At 37.8% G+C, this 23,528-nt stretch overlaps 1 protein-coding gene across 3 annotated transcripts in view; it reads right to left on the bottom strand.

Moving 5' to 3' along the window:
- The window catches only part of DPP10 (dipeptidyl peptidase like 10), a 1,381,219-nt gene that overhangs the window by 1,084,846 nt on the left and 272,845 nt on the right, over positions 1 to 23,528 (bottom strand). The gene's annotated exons all lie outside the window — the stretch shown is intronic.

Here is a 23,528-nt window from a genome sequence, read left to right as displayed (position 1 = left end):
GACATGGGTGAGCACCTGTAATTTATTCCACCGGAGTTCCAGAACCCAGGTTTGCCAGGGTTCACACCATTGTCCTCTGAGCACTGTTTGGAATAGATCGTGGGAACTGGGGAAGATCAACTGAACATTTCAGAAAACATGAATATTTACCTTAATGCTAAATGTTTTTCCTTGATTTTAGAGGAATAACTTGTTTCATTAAGTCTCATTTCTTCCAAATATGATTGACTATCTAATAGAAAAACTGCTGAGTTTCTAGGGATTATTGGCCGTTGTTTCAAGAGGAATGTTTCAGTTGCAAACTACAAAAAATTAATAAATTATCTCAAGTTAAAAAGAGAAACTAAAAAAGAAAAAAATATATTAAAAAGAGGTCATGGAGACTCAAATAGAAAAAGTTATCAGGAAACCAAAATTCTGACAAACTAGACTTGGGCCCTATTCGGAATTTTGCAGCTGGTTGCTTGAAGACTGCTTTGCTCCTTCTGAGCAAGTACTGATTCCCAGAAGGACTCTGGTCTGGTTCTCAATCTCTCTCTCCAGCCACTGCGCCCTGCTGTCCACTACTGGCCACTGTCTGTGCCTTCAGTTTCTCAACTTGTTATCATTTCTACTTACAAAAACTCAAAATCATTTGCCAGTCTTCTCTAATCTCCACAGACCTCAGTTAGGGCTACTTGCTTCAGTACTGGGCGGCCTCATCTCTTCACATATGGAAGCTCAGAAACTGATACCCCAAATGTGGCCCTCGGACAAGCTGAACAGAAGAGGGTGACTCAGTGTCTCTCTGACCTTCTCCCCCACCCTGTCTCTCATTCCTCTGCCTCTTCCAAAGTACAAGATAAAGTTGTTCTTTGAAGTTCCTTCATCTCCCTAAAGAAGGTGTCCTCAAACTACGGCCGGCGGGCCACATGTGGCCCACCTAGGACATTTATCCAGCCCGCTGGGTGTTTTTGCTGCCGCTGCCTGTCCTGCTTAGCAGCTGACTCATCCCAGGGCCGCAGTCCGGCCCTCCAAGGGTCTGAGGGATAGTGAACTGGCCCCCTGTTTGAAAAGTTTGAGGACCCCTGCCCTAAAGTCTGAACCCACCACAATAGAAACTCTGACCTCTAGTCCCCTTTCTGAGTTTTCATTAACTGAAATCATATTGCAGAAAGAAGGACTGATGTCTGTCAACACACCTTTTGTCACAAACCATTGTCTGCCCTGTGGGACCAACAGGCTTTGTTCCAGGACATTGTGTGTTCTTTAAGCCCATTATATTCCCCCAAATCTCCTGATATCCCCTCGGAATCATTCCCACTATCTCATCTGATTTCCTGTAACAAAGAGGGCATATGACCATCTCTGCCCCATGGTGTGGTGGGCACTCTGTGATTTTTTTCCCCCCATGCCTGGTGATAATTATGTGCATCTTTTCTCCTAATAATCTGACGGGTTTTTTTTTCATTTTCAGTGAACTTTCAAAGGGCTAAGTGGAAGTTTTCTTGTGGCCCCTGTAACAGTTGTCAATTTCAAAATACTATTTATCTAACTCATTCTTGTGAACCAAGCCATGTAAGCCCTGCATCACAGGTCCACTTATAGATCAGCTGTCCTCGGGTGGGGCAGCTACTCTGTGTAAACCATGCCTGCCCTGGCTAAGTAGCTCTGGAAGCAGTGGGCATGGACACTCTGCCTCCACACAAGCCAGGGCAGAGCTGCTTACCCCAGACAGCAGGGTGAGCAGGCAGGCACTATGGGTATGTCTGCTCTTGTGCAAGGTCACAGTGCCACTAAGTGTCAAGGTGGGACTTGACTCGACATTGCCTAGTACCTTGATGTCAAGTCAAATTACAGGAAATGTGGAAGGAGAGCCTAGACCAGAACTTAGTAGTCCCTTTCCTCATTACCATTCACTCAGAAGATATACAACCCTCAACCAGCCACAGGTCTAGTGGAGTAGGAATCCCACAAATGTGCTGCTAAAATGTGCTGCTAAAGCTGAGTAAAGCATTTTATGGAACATTTGGAGGATATTCCTGATTGAATCAGCCCAAGGTTGAAATAGAAAGAATGACTAAATTAAAATAATAAATCAACACATTTCAGAATGGAACCTTGAACTTGGGGCACCTAAGCCATGTCGGATCTGCTCAAATGGGAACCCTGCCAGGTTTCATTGCAAGAATGAATCTTACATTCCTTCTGTAAAAATTTGTGAATGTGGGTCACTATCAATAATGGTAATTAAACTTTGTCACAAAATCCTTAAGGATGTTACATGAAACAGCTTCTTAGGCATTTTAGTTTCTACATCAATAAAATAAGACAAGTTGGATTAAATTACCTCCTAGAGAAAAAAAAATAAATTACCTCCTAGGGTCTTTACAACTATAAAATTCTATAACTATCTCACCTTACAATTTTAACATTCAAATGCCTAGATTTACTGATTACAACCTGAGGCAAGATCATTTTCCTCAATATTTACTTTAAACAGCATTCAAGAATCCTTGAGTAGATTTTTTTAAAAACTAAACTGCAGCACCTCTCCATAGAACTTTGTGTGATGATGGAAACAGTTAATGTATATCTAATACAATAACCTCAGCTGCATGTAAGCATTGGCCATTTAAAATGCAGCATGTACACTGGAGGAGCTGGATTTTTACTTTTAATTATGTAAATCTAAATAGCCACATGTGGCTACTGGCTGCCATATTGAACACTGGAAGACTGGAAACATATATTGTATAAATGGCAAAAGGAAATTAAGAGGCAATAATCCTATATTAACGCAAGACTTGATACCTTAAAAGCACTGGCTTTCATTTCTGGTGTGGAACTGTGAAGTCCTTGCTTTTAGATTCTATGTAACAATTTATTCTGCGATGGTACAAGCCTTTCTAGAAGCATGAAAAGAGATCGATAATTTCTCAAGTTCTAACACTGTGGCAGAATAGTAATGAATATGCCTAAACAAATATCAAAACTTTGTTGAAAAAAAGTAGCAATGGTTTCTTACAATATGTCTCACCCCTGTGTGAGGTATGTGTGTAAGATTCTTTGCAAAAGACAGGAGCAGAAAAAATGAGTAGGTGTAAAAGTCTTTAGCAGTTTATAGGTTATAAAATTTGGGGCTCTGAATTTCCAGTTCCAGTTTTATCATCAATTACTATTTTCACTCTTTCTATAATCTAAATTACTATTTTATATAAAATTCACCATCAATGTAATAATAGCTTCAGGAGAGGGGCCAGTGGGTGGGGAGAAATACTGTGTCTCTAGCTAACTGACTTTAGCATTTATTACATAGTTACTATTTTTATTTTCAGTAGTAACATTCAAATGTCTAAAACTTCTCCATGCATATAATCTAACAAATGTTATAAATTATTTTTAAGGATTTATAGCAGTGGTTCTCAACCTGTGGGTCACGACCCCTTTGGGGGTCTCCTGCATATCAGATATGTACATTACAATTCATAACAGCAGCAAAATTACAGTTATGAAGTAGAAATGAAAATAATTTTATGGTTGGTGGTCACCACGACATGAGGAATTATATTAAAGGGTTGAGGCATTAGGAAGGTTGAGAACCACTAATTTATAAGGGAAAGTTATTTTTTATTCTCCAAACTCTGGATTTTTACTTTTCCGACCTCTTTAGTAATAATGGTGTCATAGCAAAATTTCAAGCTTTTCTCTCCATTTCTTATTTGGTAAAACTCATACTTTCATTTATTTTTCTCTGATTTAATTATAAATTACTTTTTCTTTGAGACAGAGTCTTACTATGTTGCCCTGGGTAGAGTGCCATGTTATCACAGCTCACAATAACCTCAAACTCTTGGGCTTATGCAATTCTCTTGCCTCGGCCTCCCAAGTAGCTGGGACTACAGACACTGGCCACAATGCCCGGCTATTTTTTGTTGTAGTTATCATTATTGATTAGCTGGCTGGGGCCAGGTTCGAACCCTCCGCCTCGTTAAGTTAATCTTTATAGTACACTAGCAAGATGCTTCTGACCAATGAACATTCTGTGGCTAACTGATAGTCTTTTACGGCAGAAGGATCAAACACAAGGTGGTCTTGGGGAATGTGCAGACCTGCTCTGGAGGATCTGATACCTTGCACTGACTTTAACTGTTTCGCCACAGACTCCATAGCCAGTAAATAACTTTTTATTGTAAACTGGTCTCCTACACATAATGGAATTTTTTTTCAGTTTTTTGGCTGGGGCTGGGTTTGAACTTGCCACCTCCAGCATATGGAGCTGGTGCACTCCTTTGAGCCACAGGAGCTGCTCCATAATGGAATTTTTTAAAGAAATCTGAATGGGAGTTTCCATTACATTTCCATTATAATTATAAGTTAAGATATAATTGCTTGTGCTAACAGGAAAAATTATCTGTATCAATGACTGGATGAACCCTTTGTGCAGGACTTCCTCGTAAACATACCAGAACCAAGGAATGGCTCTATGGCAGCTCTCTTCTGTTTCTTAACTCACAGTTGTTTCTTTTCTTTTCTATTTTTTTTTCTTTTTTTGGCTACTGTTCTATTTTCTGTTCTTTTAAATCTGTGTATGTCTTACATTTGAATAAATATAAATGCTATTGTAGGCAAATCTCTTTACTATGTTGGGTCACTTCTAAGATTGGGGTGGTTAATAATACCAATTATTACTCTTCCTCAAATAGTGGATCATTACACTTCTAAAATACTGTGATTTTTAGAGACCTTACAAATTATCCATTTTAACCCATTTTCTTTTGAACAAAGATGATTAGCCAATTGGAGACATAATCAAGATCATAATTTTATATTTATATTTCAAGACCTTGCTTAAACAGAATGCCCAGAGAAGAACTGCCCAGTTAGGTGACACTGCTCTTTTGCTCTATAAAATGTGTTTTACCAAGTCCAGTTTTCTGTGTACAGTTTAGTATATGGATAAAGCTCTATTGAATGAGGAAAGACAACCTAGGATGTTACCGCTACTGTTGGGGGTTCAAATCCAGTGGGTTAAGGAAGAGACATGAGCCGTAGTTGGCATCAGGCTGCATTCTAGTTCACGTCTTCACACAGGACATCTACTGTTTATACCAAAGCTGGGAAACTTCTTTCTCCAAGGCACACAGGACTACAAACTTTGGTTCTAGAATTTTAAATGCTTTTGTTAAAAATAAAAGATAATCATTTTCATTATCTAATTTGCTAATATTAGCTGATTATTTTCTATTTGCTTCAATTCCAGTAAGAAAGTGAGATGTCTATACCAATTTTTTGGTAATCTAATAGCATCTTGAGTTATTTTCTAATTTGGTCATTCATATTTATCATGTCCTTGATCATACTACAAAGAAAGCTGTTCTCTTTAGTTTTATTATATTAACTACTTAGTGATACAGTATTTAGTTATGTATTAATCATCCATCAGTCAATGTACCAACCATATCTGTGTGCAGAAGGAGGTGTCTGGGTATGACTGTGTATTCTGCTTTTTTTCTACCACAAGACAGTAATTTACTAAGTTCACTAAAATTTCTGAGTTGCATTATGATTCATAAATAGATTTATCCTAATGATACATTTTCAATTTAAGTTTTACCATACACATTTTAATACTGAGAAGTTCAGCATAAAGATAGTGGTACCTAAGTTTAATATTTTTTCCCAATTATTTGTAGGCCTTGAACATTTCTACCAGTAGAATAAAATATTTGTGTTTCAGGAGACATTCACAGTTATTTCAAAGAAATATGTAAAAGAGTGTTTTGAACACATTAATATTGAATTTCGTTTTCATTTTCAACCAAAGAGGATGATCCTTTCTTATTTGGACCTCTTCAATGAATAAAACATTAATTTTTCTTCCACTGACAACTTGGCCATTAAGAGAGTATACGTCATTCAAAAGAAAGTTGGAGAACATTATTTCTATCAATACAAATTGAATTACTGTGAATTTTCCACTAGAGGACATATTCTTCTACATTGTTACCTTTCTTTTGGTGCTTAATTACCGTCTTAATTTCAAGTGGGATCAGCACCTCTTACCATGCTTTAACAGAACCCATTTTCTGCTCACAGATAACAGAAGATTTATAGCCCTGCTTTTTTTTTTTTTGCTATTAAATTTCTACAAGTTTCTAAGAAGCTCACCAAGATAGAGGCTGAAAGATGTGCTATAAAATTAATACTATCATGATTTTTAATTCGAAAGGAACTCTCTAAATGACTTTTATCTTTCTATAGAGACCATTCCCTTTATGGAACAAGATAAATGTTTTCCTCATCATCATTCCTGGCTGTTTCTTTCTTTTGTTTCTTTGTACAATCTTCCTAATAATGACTGATACCACACGATGTGAAAAGGTATAACATTTGAGAAACGTCAGATTTTTTTGCTTCATTAGTTTATTTTTGTAACAAGAAGGATAAACTAACTCAGATTATTTCAAGTAGTGGAGATTTACCATAATCCAAGTCTTAGAGAAAACCTTACAAATAGCCTTGGAAATGCAATGGACTCTTCAGAAACTAGAACACAGTTTAAGAACTTTCGAGAAGACAAACCGTGTTTCTGGATCAAGAAAGCTCCTCGTGACTTCCTTCTTAAGGTGTTGTTAGTTTCTTTTGGGGCTAAATAAAACACCAACTTCACTAAATGATGCTCGTCATCTCCTCTTGGTTCCTGTTTTGCTTGTCATGGAAGGCAAAGGCCCATCTTTGATGTCATCCGCTCTGAATAGAGTTTGTCCAAAATTTGGCAATCTATTTCTTAGGTATAAGTGTTAATGTAATCAGATACAGAATTGCAAAATATTGCTCTGAAATTAAGTGCTGTATTTTAAGAAACAGATTATTTTTTCCCATAAAAATCTTTGGCTGTTAGGTGGCACCGGTGGCTCAGTGAATAGGGTGCCAGCCCCATATACTGAGGGTGGCAGGTTCAAACCTGGCCCTAGACAAACTGCAACAAAAACATAGTCAGGCATTGTGGTGGGCACCTGCAGTCCCAGCTACTCAGGAGGCTGAGGAAAGAGAATTGCCTAAGCCCAAGAGCTGGAGGTTGCTGTGTGCTGTGACGCCCTGGCACTCTACAAGGGTGACAAAGTGAGACTCTGTCTCTAAAAAAAAAAACTTTGGCTGCCACTATAATGCTGAAGATACCATTATGTTTTGCATACCTTTCATATCTACATATTTTATGACTTTAGAAAACTCCTGATAACACCTATATCACCACAGCCTGGCCTCCCACTTCTCTCTCTCAATCTCTCTCTTTCTCCGTAGTCATGCACACGTGCAGAATCTAAATTTTTAGCTTTAGCATCCACCTGTGTTTTTTTATTTTTTGGAAATGATGAGCATTCAAAATCTGTTGAGTGTAGAAATTATTGGATAATAGATTGAATGGCTCGATCTTGGATTTTACAAAATTGAAAACTGGAAGATGGGTAGAGCAGTAGTAGTTTTTTTTATTGTTTAGTTCAGTGCCAAGTATAATCTGAAAATAAATAAGATACTTAATAAATAAAAATGGAAAACTATATAGACGTTTCTACTTTCAAACAGGCATTAGATAAATTAGCACTCACTTGCATTCTTTCCAGGGGGAAATTTGTCTATATATCTTACTAGTCTCAAAATAATTTTACCCTTTAACTCAACCATTATAATTATAAGAATTTATTTTAAGGAACTAGTCAGAGGTTGAAAACCCACATTAGAATTTCCTATTAAAATTATTTAAAATTGTAAAAAAATGAAAGGATTCAAAATACGTGGTTAATTGTTATTGTGCTATAGCTATAAAAATACTGTGTATACTTTGAGATTGTTTTAGATAAATGACATTTCAAAGTCTTAATGACATGTTAAATAAGAAGTTTGGATTAAAAAAGAAAAGAAGTTTGGAATAAAAAAGAAAAGAAGTTTAAAATACGGTAAAAAAAAAAAACACATCATTTATAAGTGTGTGTATATAAAAAGACAGAGAAGTTTAAAAAATACAGGGTGGACATAAAGTTTGTGTGTAATTTACTATGTTAGAATATTTTAAATTGTGCATGAACTTTATGTCCACCTGTATACTAAAAGATATTAAAAGGAATATTTCTAGTGGGTAGGATTATAGCTAAACATATTTTCTTTATGGTTTTCTAAGTTTTTCAAAATTTCTATAATCAACATTTAATGGTTCTACACTTGATAAAATTTTACAATTTGGTTTTCTAATTCCTCTTATTAAAAGAAGATATATTAGGTGTTACAAAGGTGAACCTTTTGGTTAATGTGTCTCTAAGTACCCACCACATACCACAGAGGAAAGACCACGTACTTTGGAGTCCAGTAGTCCCAGGAAGAAGTCCTGGCTCTCACTTATGTTTCAAGTGTGACTTGGGGTTATCATATGAACTATTTGTTCATCTGAGCCTTTTTTTTTGAAAAATGGGAATAAAAATATCAGCTTTATGGAATTTCTATAAGTAACAGAAAGAATGAATATATTAGACCATCTTCTATGATTGGCATATAGCAGCCATTCAATAAATATTTTATTATAGTAATGATTATAATTTGGTTATGGTATTCTTTGTGTTTCAGTGGAAAACTACATCTTTCAAAGAAAATATTTTGGGATCTTTGAAAGCAGAAGTCATATAATATAGAGTGAATTATGAAGCAGGGGACAGATGGAATGCTAATTAAATTATAACTTCATGCTACCTTGATTTTATGAACCTCAAGTACTTTCATTTGAAATATGAATAAAGAGGAACATATTTCTCTCTTCTTAGACTCACTCACTTATCCTATGGAGAATCACAAAATAAAAATAATAACTAAATGAGACAGTTTCAGAGTAAAAGCAAAGGGTCAGATTTGTTCTTCTCTTAACAAACACCTTGCTGTGTGTCAGGCAACAACCATTCCAGGCACGGCCTCGCTTAACACTTTCTACCATCTGATAAGGTGTATTGTTTTATGCTCTGAGACACTGAGGTATTCAGTAACTTCCTCAAGGTCACACGGTTGAGGAAGGGCCATCCAATGCAACCCCAGGTAGTTAGACCCTTATCTCAAGTCACAAACTCGCCACTTTCATGAATCCTCAATACACTCTCCTTGTATTTTGATGTAAAGATTCCCCTAATGTTTCTGTTAAATTCATTTAGAAATTCATTCTGGTCTACTGAGCTGGGGGGCATGTATCACACCTACATACCCTACATACATTACTTACCCTCTGCCACTCATCAAAATCCTAGCTCCCCAGGGGAGGAACCTTGGCGGACAGGTTTACTGTCTATCCCCAGCACAGCACACAACACCAGGCAGATAGGACAACCAGATATTGATGAGTAACTGGATGAATGAATTGATGATAATCTAAAATTGATTTCCCCGCATCATAATATTTTTTCATGCTGTTTTCCTTGGGATTATGTGAGCTCCAATAGGCTAAACTTAAAGCACAAATAACTGTACTCAGTTCTTTGTTTCCTCCAGATCCCTAGAAGGGTAGAAATCTTATACCTTCCTGGTTTGAAAAGGAAATAAAATCCTGACCCCTATTATCACAGATAATTGCTTCCATTGTAGTTGGAAGCAATTTCTTTGTCTTCTGGAACAATCCTTTCTACATTCCTGTTAAGCAGCCATTTATTCACTTGTCTTCCCTAGGTTTGCAAGTGTCACCTTTATTCTACTTCATGAAAATTTCCTAACTACATCTCATATCTGGGCCTAGCCAGCACCTGGCACTGAGCAGGTACTCCAGAAATGTTTTACCTGAAAACCAAAAGGGCCAAAAGTGACCATCATAAGAGCAAGCAACTTATTTACAGCAGGGAGCAGCAAATGTTTTCAAAGGGACCAGAGAGTAATATTTTCAACTTTGCATGCTCCCTGTATCTGTTGCATCTGCTCAAATCATATCTATGGCATGTAAGCAGCTATCGACAATAAGTGAGTATGGCTTTATCTTGATAAAACTTTATTTACAAAAACAGACTATGGGCTAGGTTTAGTCTACAGGTTTTAGTAGTTTGTCAACTTTGGTTCTCTACCATGCCCAACACTGCAGTGCTATTTCTTTGCGTTCTAAGTATAGGCCAAAAGAGTAAAATTGGCAAGAAGAGAGAATGGATTTATAGATAAAAATCTTCTCCATTATGAGAAAAGCTCAAAAGAATGTGGCCTTTTGGAAGTAGATCAGATGTTTTGTTTACATATGAAAAAACCATACTATGGTTTGCGTTACATATCTTCCTTTCTTTGCTTGAAATCCTTTCCAAATCTCATTCTCTTCCTAATTTTCCCTTAAAGCTTTCATCTTTCCAAACCTTTAAAAGATAATAAATAAGAATTTTCAATTAATGATAGTGAGCTTTCAGAGATCCATTTGCAAGAAGGAAATAGAGAAAAAAATCTTATTAAGACCTATCCCCATCATATAGATTGATCTGCAATTTGCCAATCATAAATTTGAGTCATTGCTTTATCAATCAACTGCATCTCTTTTCTTATAATATTCCTTTAAAATATTGAAAGTGAAATTAGTTCTTAGCAATTTCCTAAGGCAAAGGGAAAAGTGTATAGAAAATATCTTAGCTAAAAATAAAATCATAAGCAGATGAAACCACCATGCAACTAAGCAGTTAAAGATTGTATTTAAGTGATAATCATGTATTCTCTTCTACTTTAAAGAGTATATCAATATCCAACCAGGAAAATAGAAACTAATACTTCTATTTCTATTAAGAGAAAATTGAAGGCAGGGTATTGTTTACACAAGGAGTTAAACAAGGTGACAAGGAGAGAGGAGTCAGAGAAGTCACTTAAAGATTAGAAACAGTGGAAGCCTGCTTCCACACATAGAGAAGAAAGAGGCCATGTTAGCAGAACCCAAGGGAATCAGAATGTGCCGGAATGTCAGGACAAAAGGTCTGATGGAGACACAGCCCCTGCTGAGCTACCACCCAAGACAGAGAGGGAGAAAGTGCCCTGGCTTCTCCTGTCCTTCTGCCCTCCAATCTCCCACCAATGCTTCTCATTGGTTGAACCCAAGTTTTAAAGCAGTTGTCAAAGAAGTCTAGGGATGGTCTGAGATGTCAGCTCCTTGTAGTAAGAGGCAGAGTAAGGAAAAAAAAAAATGCATCTAAAGACCAAAATGCCCTAACCAGCACAGAAAGAAAAGGTTAGAGGACAAATAGGCATAAACACATTACCACTGACCATACAATCTATGTGGCTAAAGAGGTCACATGTGCCCTGCTGATACATGCATCCTTGGTGGGCCTCGATGTGTGTTGATTCAGTAAGTTAGAGAGAAATCCTGTTAGGGGTTCTCACTCCACACGTTTGCTTCAAATCTTCCCATTTCTGTTTTCTTGCCTTTCTTTCCTTCCCTTCTTTCTTCTTTCATTACAACTGTGCATGCCTGAGTCATAGTTGGAAGGTGCCCAGTTCTCTGTTTCTATAGTGAATGGTAATAAGTGCTGGTGGTAGGAGCAGGGAGAAGCACTGGGAGTGTTCAGGACGGGTCCCTGGATGGCCTTGGCTAAGCAGCTCTTCCTCCTTTGGCTTGTAGTTTCAGGATAACCATAGAATGTGCTGAGAAACCAGCGGCATGAGACAGGGAAGAACCTTCTGGCACATCCTGGGCTTTGTCCTCATTCCTCCATGAACAGGATGTCCTACAAGGCTTATAATTGGCACCCCAGTGGCAGCCAGGGTATAAAACCCAGAGTGCATTACTTTGGGGGTTCTTCAGCTGCAGTATAAAGTGGGGCATGAACAAAGCAGACTCCCTCTGCCCGGGGAATCTTTCCTAAGATGTGGGAAACTGGCTTGGTGTGCATCCTAGCTGCCTATCTCTGAGTGGTAAAGTTGCTTTGCCTCACATGTATGACTGTTCTGTCTAACGGACTAGAACTGAGAATGCAAGCCGTAGAGGTGTGATTGCCTTGGTAGCTGAGTTTTCTCTGAACCCCTGCCAGAACTAAGAACTCTTACAGAGCTTTGGCAACTGAGTTTGTACAAAAACTTCCTGCCAAACTTAGGAACCTTTGCAGAAATTGGCAAGATATTCAGAGTCCTTCCCTAGGGGTGGTAATTAGTACACAACGTTCCCCTTTCAAGCGATTAATACAGGTGCACAGTGTTCTGCTTGACAGGATGGAGATGGCAAATTGTTACATTTGAGCAGAGTCTATGGGTCCACTACTCTGGCCATTGCTGTGCTTGATTGACATTGGACAACACAAGCACTTAGTGTGTGTTGGCTGTGTCTTCTCACTGTATCCTCATATGATCTTTCCTCTGTGTGTGAACACTCTCCTGATATCCCTACCTCTCCTACAAGGTCACCAGACCTATTTAATTAGAGCCCAGTGCTAAGACCTCATTTAACTTTAATTATCCTCCTAAAGACCCTAAATTCAAATATAGTCGTATTGAAGTTTAGAGCTTCAACATATGGATTTGGGGTGCATATAATTAAGTCCATAGGCCCCTTTTTTATTAGCTACATCTCTCATCCTGTAGTACACTATATATTTGAAATCCATCATATGAACCCATAAATACTTAAAAGGGACAGGAAGAACTTGAAAACCTTTTTTTAAAAATATATCATCACTTACTAATGGACACTAATGGTCATTTTCTAAAGGGTTAACACTGAAAATAGTTGAAATCAGTTGAAATCTTATTTTGAGGTAAGCATTACCTATTTGGATTATATATTCTGGTACAACTTGTCTTTATCAACCGAATATCCCAACACATGCATGCCTACTGCCTGTAGTAGAATAGGCTGCTATCTACACAACTCCATCACTCAGCATCATCCATATCTCTGCCTCCTACTTAGGCCTGGTATGACCATCCTAGCTCTCTCAGCCTGTTCAAATCCTCCTCTTACGTTACAACCCACACTAACACCTACTTACCCCTCTTACTTCTTCTTAAACTCCTCCAGGCCATGTTGATCATCTTCATCTTAGATTACCTATCGCCCACACTATTTCTATGGCCTATCTATCTATCACCAGTGCTGAATCCCATCTTTGTCAGTACTGTATTTAGGGGTTAGAGTTCCCTTCTCGCTGACATCATTGTGAGTGTCTGCTTATTCCTAATCCACATTACACAATTAAAAGATCAAGTCCTGCCCTGATGCCCTCTTGGTACTCAACATATATGAAGAGCTTATTGACAGACTGGACAATCATATGTTATAGCCCCTCTTCATGGATGGCCATAAGCAAAAAGATGAAATACCTAATTTGGAGCATGTATTCCCCCTACATCACCCACTTTCACGTTCTTTCTCCTGTTCCCCTTCCCTAGACATTACGTAGCTATTCTCATTTACAGCCCAGACGGTGTGTTCAAGTCAATTTTCCCTCTTGGCTTTAGGAATAATGAAGATTGAGAATTGAAAATACTCTTATTAACCTAGCATCTAAACAAACAGCTCTTTTGATCTAAACATTTCTATTTTATGAAACCAGGCAAATATGCTTTATTTACAATATTGTCTGGAGGACATTAAATTCAGGTGTATTTAATGTGCTTATGATACCAATCACCATTTCCATTTCCTGTGGACATCAAGTTAAACTTTGTGTGAACGTTAACAATGAATGAAAATTGATTAAAATCACACATTCTGAATTATTTCTTCCCAAGAATAGCTAACAATTTTCTGAATAAACTTGACCTTTTCACTTCAATTCATTTTACTATAAAGGTAAATGGAAACCACATTCAAACAAGTATATCAATCCACTTGGGAAAGCCTAGAAACAAACTTATGTCTGTGAAAATGAAAAGTAATTTACTCCTTTTATTAAGATGTATTGTAAAATCACAGTTGTGACCTGATGTGTGTTTGGCAGCTCTGCAAACCTACTTATAATTTTCTGGGATTTTAAAAAATATTTTTCACTCCCTTTTTAATAAAAGACTTTTTTTCAGAATGATGGGCATCATTCTTAAGAAGAGATTTAGAAATGTTCTTTTATTAGGATTAATTCTTTACCATAAAACCTATATAACAATAAAAATCACCTAGTTCCAACACATGACTTTCCTGATAGTATTTTTTTTCAAAGTGATTTCATATGTATTTCAATTATTCAATGCCCCCAGAAAGCAATGACTTTCTTGGTGACCCGTTTCAACCTCCAATAGAAGATCCTTTTCCACCAATACATGTTCCCTCCCTCCTTTTCTACCCTGTTCACCTCAGCACAGGGGCACTTGAATATAGATCAAAGATAGAGAGGGCTCCAAATTGCTCAAGGTACAAAGAAAGTGGTGGGGTGGTGAGAAGAAGACAGGTTCCAGAGACTGTATCTTTTTTTGTGGACTGTCTTCTAGGGTTTCATTTTAGACAAGATTCTTTTCTTTTCATCCATGTAGCTGGTTGATCTGGGGTTGCTATCCATTGAGAGAGTAGGCAGTAGCCAGAATCTATGATGGGTCCAGAAAATGAGGAATGCACCAGACCTGATAAATGCCAAGGGTGTCCTTGTGACTCATTTGTGAGCAGGCCACATTATCAGGGTTGAATGTGACAAGGCCATCAATGCAACAAGTAATGAAATAAATAGGCATTTGTCTTGATATGGCCTCACAGACCGGCAAAAAGAGCCTAAGCATAGAAGGTAGCAGGGCAGCATTTGATCTTTGGGGAACAAGGCTCAGTGTCTGAAAGTATATGTAATAATGTCACTGTAGCATCCCCTGGTGCCTGTGTTCTATATGCAGGGCCATTTCCAAATACAAGTGGCCACCAACTAACAGCACAGATCAGGCAGATACAGGGAATACAGAGAACCTGCTGTGATTCTCTGTTAATACCAAGTGGCTCACACCATTTCATCCACCTAGAAGGCTTTCCTGCATCATCTTAATGTGTCAAAACATTTTCTCTGTTATCTTTTTAAATCCTGGACCCTGTCTTCTGCTGCTTATCCACGGTTTGGAGTTGGTTTCTCTCTCTCTGGAGGACAAACTAGGACCAAGCCACACCAGTTCTTTCACAACTCCACTCCATTCACCTTCTTTCAGTGATGCATCCACAATCTTCCATAAGTCCAAGAAGAAGAAAAAAAAAATTCAATAAGTCTCTGGGGAATTAGTTCCTGATGGAAGGATAAAATTTTCCCCCTTTGCACATGTGCTTGCCACTGTGGGAAAACAAAGCAAGAAGCCCTTCATCAGGTATAGCCCTTTGATCTTGGACTTCCCAACCTTGAGAACTATGGCCAGTGAATTCATGACTTAATTGAGAGCAGCCAAAGAAGTCATCCCAGACATTTCAAGAAAATTGTAATTACCAACAGCAACACATCAATTGAGGGGAAAGCTGAATTAGAAAAAAAAAATACATGTAATTTGGGCTGAAATCATATATCAAATCTGAATGTAAATAATAGAAATTGTTTAGCAATTAAGCCTGGAGAGTTTAACATGTGTCAGAACATGCTATTCTTTGGCAATCCTGATGAAATAAAGTATGGAGAGAATCTAGATGCCTATAATTTGGGAAATCCATCATATGTCCACAAATATTTTAGATAAAACTGAAGCTGGACTACAACACTTAGCATAAGTTGTCAAGGGAACGCCCTTAACATGGAGGTATTATTATCAACACATCTGAGTGTTTACATGGGAGAGATTTTTGGTAAATGTAATGAATATGCAAAAGCTGGTAATAAATCAATGTTCATAGTGCAAGAAATAACTCTAGGAAGTACCAAAATTTAAATGTAATACATGTGTGAAAACATTTTTGCAAGAAATCAAGCCTCAGCATGTGTCAGAGAACTCAACACAGGAGGAAAACCCTAGGTGTGTAACAAGTGTGGAAAGACTTTTCACCAAAAGTCACAGCTCAACATGCATCAGAATATTCGCACTGGACAGAAGAGCAGGAATGTAATGAATGTGGAAAACCCTTTCTACTAGAAAGGACTTTTTACTGGACATCAGAGAACTCACACAGAGGAAAAACCTTATGACTATAATAAGTGAGTAAAACCTCTTCACCAGAAGTCACACCTCAAGATACCAGAGTAAATCAAGATACCCAAATGAGAAAACCCTTTGAATTTAACCCATGTGAGAAGACGTTGTGTCTGATTCAATCACCATTAGACACAGAACTCACATAGGAAAAACCCTATGAATAAAAGGGGAGGGGAGAAATCATGTGTGTTAAACACTGAGCATTCTACAAAAATAATTCACTGTTTTCTGGACATACATTTGTCCTGTGTTTCTGCACCTCCCGTTCTTGTGATCAAGACTGTTTCCAACTGAGACTTGTGCAGGGGAGTATAGATAGAGTCATTAGTGTTACTTAATAAGCACATCAACAAAAATCTGTCTCTGTGGTGCTGCCTGACTTCTCATGCTTCATGGGACTGAAGTTCAGATGACCCTCAGGGTCACTCAAGGGCCATTAACTGGTAGCTTTGATTTAACAAAGACAAAATTGGTTGAAAAGTGCAGAGAACTTCCTGCCCCATCCCAGGAAATCTCCCCTTGTACTTTACCTGAGAAATAAATACCTGATATATTGAGCCATTCTTTTCTTTACTACACAACTAGCCCACTGTAGCTAATTCAACTTAAGAACTTCTGGGAGAGGTTACCAGTTCTTGCCAATAAAAAGATTCATATAGGAGAGGGGAAAAAAAATAAAACAGTCCTCACTTCACAGTCCTTTGCTTCCTTTATGATGGTTCTTCCAACCATGCTCTGCTGGTTGGAGTGATGGAACACTAATGCAATAAATTTTTACTGCATACACACCAAATATAACAAATTAGATCAAGTTCTGCAAACAAAAATACAACAGTACGTGGTCTCTATCTTCCCCCAAGTACCTTAGTCTAGGTTGACCTAAAAATAAATTGACAATCACAGTGCGTCACAGTGAGTGGATCTTGAGCCCAAACTTTCTTTCCTCTGGTGCCTATAAATAATTATTCATCCAAGTTACCAGAAAATTAATCCCTTTCTTTCTAGAGATATTCCTCTAGGCTTTTGCTGAATGGTACGTAACTTTTCACATTATTTCCATAGATGACCTCAAGTGCTATTCTCACTCTACTATTTTATAATTCCTTGGATATAGTTGGCATTCCCTTTTCTTGGGTTTTGAGAAGGGTACATGCACTCAGGAGGCAAGAAAACTACTCGCTCTAGCATGACAGGATTTTTTTTTGGACGATTTAGTTATCTTCTTTAAAACTCAGTTCCTCCACATATAAGATGAGACTAATGATTTCTATTGCACAGAATTATTTTAAGAGTCAAAATTATTTTATAATTGTCTAACACTCTGCCTGGCATATAAAGTGTCCTATAGAACAATCTTTAACTGATCTCAAGCAGTGAGTTATAGCTAGAGAGATCTGAATTCAAATCCTGCCTCCTCTACTTCACTTATAGATAGTATGACAATGGGTGATTTTTATACTCTCTGTAAACCGAAACATTCTCACCTACAACGTGGAAAGTATAATAATAAAATCCATCTCCTGAGATGTTTATAAGGCTCAAATGGAGTCATGTCTGCAGAGCACTCAGCACAGTGCAGGATCTACAGATAGCACTCAACAGATGTCGACAAGAATCATGGTCATTGTCTTGATTTAGACACATAATGTGTCAATTCCCAAGATTAAGTGGACTCACATCATTTATTTACAGATCTATTTTTATTATTTTTACCACATTATCCTGTAAATTCCTAAGTTCCTATATTATCCTATAAGTCCTAACCAAAGAGTGAAGAAAGTATCCCTGACATTGAAAATAATAATAGTGTGCCACTTCAAAGCCCTGCACATTCTCTGTTGCACTTTGCTGACAACTAACCCAATCGATGGCTGTGTGTTCACTGAACAAGGGTTTACCAAGCCAGCACAGCTAATCTAAAGATAGATAGGAAAGGTACAAATCCTGTGTGTGAATTGCTCACAGTCTCATTAGGGTGTAGGAAGGGGAAACCAAAAGGCCCAGTGTAGTACAGTGTGGACTTATTGTTAGGGGACTCCATGGATACAAAAGAGATGAATCAACTCTATTCACAAAGAGAGTGAACAGTAAAGAAAAGCTCCCCTGGAGAGAGTGTGTGTGAAGTCAGCCTTAAAGGCAGAAATAAGGTTTACCAGGTAGAAGGTCCAGCCAGCCAGGGGAAACCACATGGTCAAAAACCTGAGGCGTGATGTGTCCCAGAACGACAAAAGGGGAAAGAATTGAGTCAGCTTTGCACCAGTGGTGTGGATGTAAACCTGGGAAACTCTGGAAGGGAAACAAGAACCAGTTTTTCTGGGAATGTTGCCTAAATTTCAGTGATTCTTACCCGTTTGGGGATCGTTAAATATGTCTTTCAATTTGTGGAAACATTTTTTACTGTCTCTTTAGAAAAAGATGAATACATGCATATTTTAATGAAATACCTTTAATACTGGGAAAAATGGAATATAGTCTCTAGCTAGGATTTTTTTTTTTAACTCTTTAACTCAGACAAACACAGTGTCTCACAGGATGAGACAGTAATGGGGGGGGAGGCTGAGTGGTTCTACGCTACCAACAATTGGTTTTGATTTTTTTTCTTGGAGACTTGCCCAGTTTTCATTTTGACAGTTACATCTCTTTTATATAACATAAAAATGCCTTGTGTTCGGTGACTCTGATGGGGAGGCAGACTTCAGAATTAAGCTGGTGTCATAGGAGGCAGAATGTTGTGTAAATGAATAAGGCTATTCCTGATAATTTTGAGTCACAGAATCAATATAGTCAATGCCTGCCTATTTCCTTTTGTAGTAGCCATTAAATCTCTTATTAGTTTTTTAAAAAGCTGAATTACCTTTTCTTTAGTTGTTTGCAACAGTATGTAACCAACATGTTGCATAAACACATGTGCACACTCCTATCTGTCCAGCAGAACCCTCCCTTGCACGCTCTCCTCCCTCTGTCTCCCGGCCCCTCTTCCCTGCCCACGCTGCCTGGCCTCAGCTCTTAGTTTATTAATTCCATTCTCTTTTGTGGAGCTGGAGACTACTGGGAGGCCTTCAAGTACTGAATTTACTCAATTGTGTCATTGGTTTTCTTAATAAAAAAAATACCTTCCATTTGCTAATGTTAACTTTCTCTTAAAACACAGCTCTAGGGTTTACAAGGTTATGTTCTGCTTATCAAAGACTGCTAAGGTTTCCTTCTTTATACTTAGATATGAGCCAAGAGCCTCAGAGAAAGGCGACGATGTCTCCGATGGTTATGGGGAGGAGCAAATTTCATTGTATTTGGATAGTGTTCACAGTGTGTGCAGAGGGTCCCCAAAACACATTTTCTTTTTGTGCTTAGGAATCAATTTATCAAAATTGGTTCTTGTGCCAGATCTCTGTTCCTCTGTGTGTGGGGGTGGGGTGGGGTGTGTGTACAAGGGCTATCTGGAAAATATCCAGCCATGTACTGTAAAAAATAGAGACATATATGGCTGGATGCTTTGCAGACAGCCCCTATATTTATTTAATATATGTACATATTTATGCATTATATATTTTAGATATGTATACATTTAGTATCATATGTATTTATGTATGTGTAGATTTATAAATTATTTTATATATTGTATATTATATACTTTACGTATGTATACATATATGTATTTATGTATATATAGAAATATATACTTAGATATATGTACATATTTAATAACCACAGTTACACCATGAGCCATTTCTACATGATACCTCTGACCTGCATGTAGTTGATTCTTCTGAGTTTGATTGTGTCTGTAAGACATCTCTGTAAAGTCTTTTAGATTATCACTATTGAATGGTTTGTAGTTTAATATCTTCCTGACTAAAGCAGCCTATATACTCATGGACCCATAGAACTATAGGCTTGAAGTAGACTATAAGGTCCAGCTTATTCAATGATTTTTTTAAGAAGGTATTTGTCTATAAAGTACAATGTCTGGGTAGTAAAAGCTGGGATTGTTGGACATATCATGACAGCATTCACAATTGGAAATTGTATATTCCTGACCATGGAACTTCATTGCAAGGTAGTATGGCATATGAATTATCTCTCTGGGAGAGACCCCTGACTTATGCAAACAGTATTCAGAATATATTGTGACCATCTTGCCTTTCTTCATTTGAATTCACCAGGCTTACCTTTTTAAATGCATGCTATGAATGCCTTTTGCATAAAATGCCAGGTAGGCATTTGCTCCTGGTCTCTGGAATTTATTCAGACATGGGTTACTTCTAATTTCCTTGTTCTCAATTCTCCAAATTCTCACTCCCCTTTCCAAAGTCCTTTGACTGATTAAGCCTTGTTCTCTTGGGCTAGATTTAATCAAACCGTCTTCGAGCAGAGCTGTTATTTACCTCCTGATTTCATGTGTTCTGAGTATACACAAGAAGCACTGACCCCTTGACCAGCCTACGTTAAGTGGGTTTTTTTATTTGTTTTTTGCTGCATAACAAATTACTTTAAAAGTTAGTATCTAAGTTGACACATTTTTGTCAGGCAATTTCTGAAATTGGGCATCCTGGGGGATCTCGTCTGGGTGTTCCTGGCTCCTGGTCTTTCATGAGATTTTAGGGAAGACGTTGGGTGAAGTAACAGTCATCGGAAGGCTTGACTGGGACTGACAGATCCTCTTCCAGGACGGTGGCCTCTCCTAACTTTTGGTAAGAGGGTTCAGTTTCCTTTTGCATGAGACTCTTTATGATAAGAAAGTTGGCTTCCCTGAAAAAAGCTGAGAGAGAGAGAGAGAAGGAGGGAAGAGAGAGAGAGGGGGGAAGACAGGAAGAGGGAGGGAGAGGGGAGAAAGAGAGAGAGAGAAAGGCACTTCAGCAGCTCTTTAACTTAACAGAAAGGTTTGGTGGACCCTGTGCAGCATCAGGGCTGGTGAAACTAAATGGTAACTGAGTGTTTTATAGGCTATCATTGGGCTTATCATGACTATGTTAATGATGCTTGAAGAGCACAGGAACAAAGCTTAATTCACTCTGCAGGATGAGGGTTTAAAATTTAGAAGTCCATCTTTCTTTACCTTAAAATGATTTGTCTTTTAATTCCAATATGAAATACAGATGTTCCCACATAGAAGGGGACATTTCTCTTCTGAGCCTCTGAAATGTAATAGAACATAAAATGCTTCATACATGAAATCAACTACAGAAATAGTGAAAATAGGTCCAAGAGAAATTGTAAACATCTAATTGATGTCCACAATGTAGAAACCAAGCCAAAATCTATAAGATAAAGCTCTAAGAAGTAGCTCTCAGAGAGGTCTGGCCCTGCTTCCACTGAGAGGGCCAGAATGTAACTTACAGGTAACAAAAAGCAGGAGGCCGATTCCAGTCGGACCCCCCACGGAGTAACTGCCGATTTGCTTCTGCCAGGCTCCATGTAGTGTCCTTCCTGGTTCTCTATAATCCCTTCAATTTTTGTAACTTACCATAAACTTACTAAATAGAATTGCATAACTTTCTCTTCTCTGACGCCTTAGATTCCCTTGCTGACCAATGTCTTTACACTCAGTCAGCAGTTACTGATGTAACCAGAGTGTTACTAACAGGACTGTGGTTTAAACCCAGGTAGTCTGTTTCAAAGGATATCTCTGGCAACTTTTCTGCTTAGAAGTTATAACCCAGAGGTTCTATCTATGCTAAAGGAGCTCAGTTTATTCTCCAGAAAAAGGCATCAGCCAAGGGCTTGTCACATTATCTCGAGAGGTGGCAGGGGACTAAACTGGGAACCTTCTGCATGGTCAATAGCTCCCAAGATTAAGAGGGATCAGGAATATGGCAGGCATCTTGATCCACACTTGATCTTAATCATCTCTCTTGACCATTGAAACCCTGTAAAATAGTAATATAATTGTGCGTTCTTGTCATTGAAGAAATTAATGCTCAGAAATGAATAATGCACTAAAAATGCCACAATCCAAACCTAAGCTTGCCAGTGTTCAAAGTCCATTCTTCCTCCATATACTCAGCTTTTCAAGCTATGTGGCTTCTGTACATCCTCCAGTGACTTTTTGCATTTGCCTCTCCAACTTGACTTTATGACACACACACACACACACACACACACACAGACAGAGATACACACACACTCAGCCGGAGGCACGCACAGAGCTTAGATTTACCTCAGCATTATTCTTCATAGTACCTGCTATTTGAGTCTTTGCCAACCAGCCACCCAACAAACTGACTGAATTTTTCATATTGCATCTAGTTTGCTAAATGATAAGGGACATGTAGTAATAAAATTATGTCCCAGAGGACGTTTTCACATTTTACTTGCTGTTTCTCTTTTAAAATTTCCATCGTTAAAAGCGCCAAACAGCCATAGGCTCTGGATATAATAGCTTCAGCTGCAAATAAAAGAATCGTCTTTATGGATGGAAGGTGTGAAAGGGGCTATTCCATCAGTCTCCCAGCCACTCTCCCGCAGAACATTCTGTATGTGTTCAAACAAATCAGGGCAGTAGTGAATAAACTAGTCCTTTAAACTCATGTAAGATTTTCCATACCTAGGTATCAAATTGTTTTAGAGGCAAGGATTAATTTATTCTTTTTTTAATACTAATTTTTCATTTGAACAAATCTAAGCACAGAAAAGACAATGAACTTGGCAGGGGATCAGGAGCAACACGCTGATAGAAAAGGATGCTGATTTAAATGCTTGCTGCTTGCATTCCTGGTAATGAAAGCACAGCCATACTGTTACACTTATGTTTCATGGTTCACTGAACAGCCACAATAACAAATTTTAAATACCTATCAAATGTCATAAAATGTCATTTAATATTGTTCTCGGTTTGTAAAGGGAAAATGAAAACTGATAAAGTTCATGTATATTTTGTGCTGGTTCAATACCCTAAATACCATACAGTAAGACTTTCAACAAATACATAGTCAATGGTAGTAATATGGTAATATTAAATAAGAATGTGCTACATTTTTTCAAGAGAAAGCAGTTGTATTAAAAAAAGGGTCTTTTAATGATGCTCTAAACAGTTTCTGTGGCTGCATCACAGCACAAGTTCAGTTGATAATAAAAATTGCCTTTGAACAGAGCACTCTAAATTTTTACAAGACTCCAATTCTCCTGTGCAATTATGGAATGTGAAATGTAATTCTCCCTGGAACCATAAAAGAATTAGACCAGAGAAATGCTGTTAAGAATAAAGCAAGATAAAAAGGAATGGCTTCAAAGACCCTTTTTATTTTTCTATTTCTTGGTGTCATGTTATATTCCAAGTTACCATGTTATCATGGAAAAGGACAATGAGGAAATCTGCTGTAGACAATTGAACATTTCCAGAATGTTGACTCAGGGATATTTTTTCCTTAATAATTACATACTAATTCACTCTGGTTCTGTGTCTTTGAAATACACAAAGAATTTTCAGAGGAATGGACGATCAACCAAGGAACAAGTGCTTACCATGTATCATGTTTATTTTAGACCCA

This window comes from Otolemur garnettii, unplaced genomic scaffold (genome assembly GCF_000181295.1).
Source record: "Otolemur garnettii isolate 467f Iridium unplaced genomic scaffold, OtoGar3 scaffold00059, whole genome shotgun sequence".
Lineage (NCBI taxonomy): Eukaryota > Metazoa > Chordata > Mammalia > Primates > Galagidae > Otolemur > Otolemur garnettii.
Note: the sequence above shows the minus strand (reverse complement) of the source record. Positions and strands in the feature narration are given on the sequence as shown.